Here is a 4453-nt window from a genome sequence, read left to right as displayed (position 1 = left end):
AATTGCAAGGTATGGGATTCATATAAGGAACATAAGAAATTTACTGCTTACCAGTCTCAAGTTACAAAAAATTAAACTTTTATTTTGTTTTACATTATTTTAATACATGCCATAATCTCTAATGCTAAACCTTTTTTTTTCAACTACTGAAGTTATAAAGCAGAGATTAGGTCATCCTTTGACAAGCAAAAAGACACATGAACAGAGGAAAAAAATACTTTGTGAACAGAAATTTCTTTTCTGTTTCTGAAGAAAATAACAGCTAAAACACATGCTGAAAGTAAGTGAATATTTTTTTCCCCGTAAGACTCCCACGCCAATACTCAGGCAACAAACATGAGATAAACTTTTTTTTTCTGAGATGATTTTTATGGCTACAGATACTGTTTTAGCACGTATATTTGCTCATACAAATAGATATATTTATTTATATATTTATGTATTTAAATGTGTTCTACTATATTACTATACTCAATAATGTGGTGGGTTGGCCCTGGCTGGATGACAGGTACCTACCAACTCTGGTCTATCACTCCCCTCTGCAACTGGACAGGGGAAAAAAGTGCAACAGAAGGTTCATGAGTTGAAATAAAAACAGAGAGATCACTCATCAATTATCACAGGCAAAACAGACTTGACTTGGGGGAAACAGACTGAATTTATTACAAATCAAAACCAGGATAATGAGAAATAAAACGAATCTTGAAAACACTTTCCACCCACACCTCCCTCCTTTCCCAGCTCTACTTCCTCCCCACCAGTGGCGCAGTGAGACAGGAATGGGGGTTATGGTCACATCACCACATGTTGTCCTTGCTGCTGCTCAGGGAGAAGAGTCCTTCCCCTACTGCAGTGTGGGGTACCTCCCACAGGAGACAGCTCTCCATTAACTTCTCCAGTGTCAGTGCTTCCCATGAGCTGCAGTTCTTCATGAACTGCTCCAGCAGTTTCCTCTTCCTTCCCAGGATCTTTTTCCATGGGGTGCAGTCCTTCAAGAACAGCTTGCTCAAGCACGGGTCCCCCACAGGGTCACTGGTCCTCCCAGCAAACCTGCCACACCATGCCAGGAGCCCGCTCCAGCACGGACTTCCCATAGGGTCACAGCCTTCCCCTGGGCATCCTTCTGCTCTGGCATTGAGCCCCTGCAGGGCTGCAGGGCTGCAGGGGCACATCTGCCTCATCAAGGTCTCAGCATGGGCTGCAGAGGAATCTGCTCCAGCGCCTGAAGCACCTCCTGCCCCTCCTTCTGCACTAAGCTTGGTTTCTGCAGAGCTGTTCCTCTCTCATATTCTCACTGCTCTCTTCTCTGAGCACAATTACAACTGCACAGTAACGTTTTTCCTTTTTAAATACATTATCACAGAGTGGTTCTACTTTCCCTGATGGGATTGGCCTTGGCCAGCAGTGAATCTGTCTCAGAACCAGCTGGCACTGGCTCTGCCAGACATGGGGAAAGCTTCTGGCATCATCTGAAAGAAGCCACTCCTGTAGCTCTCCCCACTGTTCCCCTGCTACCAAAACTTGGCCATGCAAACCCCATACAAATAAATATGTATTTGTATGTATTTTGTGTATATTTCTGCTTTCCTTGTTTGGACAAATTTAAACATTTTGGAGAATGCAACAGAAATGGGTACTTCTATACCAAATACCCTTTCTGACAGCTTTCATCTCCTAAACCAGAAAAACAAATCCTTTTGTCAAAAGGAATATAACATGTCAAACAGTACATTGATGACCCAGATACATGAGAGTACAATTTATACCCCCATCTTCTTAAGCTACTCTGCAGTCTGACATTAAAGTCAATGTGATACTCTGCCAAACACTGGGATGAGTGCTCTGGCAGTCTAGAGCAGGTTAAAACCTATGCTCTTCCTTCCGTGTGTTCTTCAGAAAAAGACAAAACAAATAATTTTGTGAACTGCACTGAATCTTGCGAAGTTTAACTCCATGAAAGAATCTGACACATCCATTTGAGATGGCTAGGGTTGTACAGAAGGCTGTTAAAAACCATCAAAATGGCATGAAGATCACTAAAACACTGCTCAAGCCCATGCCCAGCAATGAGATTTTAAATGTACATAGACTGTGCTGTTTGTGAGAAACAATATGAGAGAATGTCTTGTCACAGGTCTTTGGTGCAGCAGTTTCTCTTACAGGGATGTTCACAATGGCAATAAAAGGCACCAGTGTTTTCCATGCGTGCTAGAAACTCTCTGTATGTTGCAGTATGCATCATCAGCTACCTGCTGCTTTCCTGCCTCATACACAGTGGATGTCAAACATTTTTTCAGTGACCACCAGACGCTTGAACTGCCTTGCACAAGAAGTTACTACCCTATAAAAGGACAAAAAAATTGAGAATGAACTCTAAATGAACTATAGATAAAAATCTCATATTTTGGAAGTGTGCAGTGTTAAACTGCTTATTTTAGCAGTAATATTTTAAAAGCTAAAACAAAAGAATATTTGCTGACTGTTAAACCTTTTACTAGCTAAATGTTCTACCCCTGGCTTATAGACTGCATTCCATGTATTTCTGTGTCAAAATCTGTCAAATACTTTTCCCTCAATGTTTATTTTCTGCATTTTTGCCCAGTCTCTTCATAGTAATAACCATCCCAGAAGTCAGATGACATATTTACATATAGGTCATTTAGCATAGCATTATTACAAATATAACATGTGGACACTGAGTAACATTTTTGTCTAATCATAAGAGCTGGATTTTAGTCTTCACTTCCTGTCTTCCTATGAATGTAATCCATACAACAAAAATACAGCTAAATAACACAAAAAACAGTCTGTGCAATATACTGTGCAATATACTGTGTGGTAAAATGCTCACTACTCAAGAGTTTGGTGGTGTTTTCTCTCTTTAGTAACCAAGAGTGGACTTTTTCTAGGTCTAAGAGTAACATTAATTTCTGTGATTAACGATTTTATTAACTTTAATTACAAATTTTTAATTCTAATTTTTTGAAAGCATCAAACCTTTTGAAAAATTTGTGCAATTTTCAAGGACAACTGAAATTATGAAAGAGGCTTTGTAAAAATTGGTATGTGAAGCAGGGAAAGCAAGCTAGAAAATGTGAGTAGCATGTACCAAGTTCCCTGGGTACCTCTTTCTCTACTAATATCTGCCCATGACACACTTGGCACTGTGTCCTTTCCCCACTGATATCTCAGCTGCAGACCTTCTATCCATGAAAATTATTTTTATCAATTTGCCTAGTCAATGTTCCAGTGCACACAACCAACCCACAGATGTTCTGATAAAGCAGCTGCCTGCCAAACAGCACGTGTGACCATGACTGGTAGGCTGTTATTTCTCGGGGTGTTTGCAGGCACAAAAGATTCTGCATGCACCCACATCCTCTGATTTGCACAGCAGACAGTTCTGATCATGGAGTCAGCACTAAAACGTATTCAAGATGTAACATCTTCCCACTCTATTACAGACAAAAACCGTTTATCTGAGAAAGCTATGGAGTATTTAGCATTTTGGACAAGAAGCCCATTTGTACTTTAGAATCTCAGAAGACAAGGGTGTATGTCTCAATGTGTATGTCTTGAACACGGATAGTTGGAGTGCTGTGGAGCCAAGAAAGGATAGCTGGTAACAGCAGACAAGAATTGCAGGTAATCACCAAGGGTTACTGGTACTAATACAGTGTGAGAAAGAACAAGATGTGGCTGGGGAAAGGGCCATGTGGAGGTAGCACAGCACTTTTCCAGGACAAACGTTGTTGTTCCAGTTTCTGGAGCATGACCCAGGACAGCACAAATGCAGGAATGAGGCCAAGAAGTGGGCAGGGGCTACAGAGGAATCAAGACCACCCAAGACCCCAGAAGCTCCCTTCCCTTCCCTTCCCTTCCCTTCCCAAAACTTCCCAAAACTTCCCAAAACTTCCCAAAACTTCCCTTCCCAAAACTTCCCTTCCCTTCCCAAAACTTCCCAAAACTTCCCTTCCCTTCCCAAAACTTCCCTTCCCAAAACTTCCCTTCCCTTTCCAAAACTTCCCTTTGCTTCCCAAAACCCCCCTTCCCAAAACTTCCCAAAACTTCCCGGAACTTGCAAAACTTGCCGAAACTTCCCTTCCCTCTCCTTCTTATCCCTTTAGCCCACTGCCATGTGCTTACAGAGTAGGTCAGGAGCTGACATACCACTCCACACTTTTGCAGACCCCCTGACTTTTGTCGTTCTGTTCAACTACAAGCATTTATGGATCTCGGCTACTCCCTTCCGCTTAAGGGTGAAATGTCACATACTAGATTGCACCTTGGGCTCCGGGAATGCAATTATAAAGACTATTTCTGTAAAAAACCTAGGTCCATAACGTAAATTAACAGCTAAACAAATGAAGACACATCCCTGTTTTAAGGGCGAACCCCACCGCGCCTGAGGCGAGGCGGTAAACAGCGGGGGTCGGCCGAGCCCACCAGCGGG

Source organism: Geospiza fortis, unplaced genomic scaffold, assembly GCF_000277835.1.
Source record: "Geospiza fortis unplaced genomic scaffold, GeoFor_1.0 scaffold443, whole genome shotgun sequence".
Lineage (NCBI taxonomy): Eukaryota > Metazoa > Chordata > Aves > Passeriformes > Thraupidae > Geospiza > Geospiza fortis.
The sequence above is the reverse complement of the archived record's forward strand: the minus strand, read 5'-3'. Positions refer to the sequence as shown.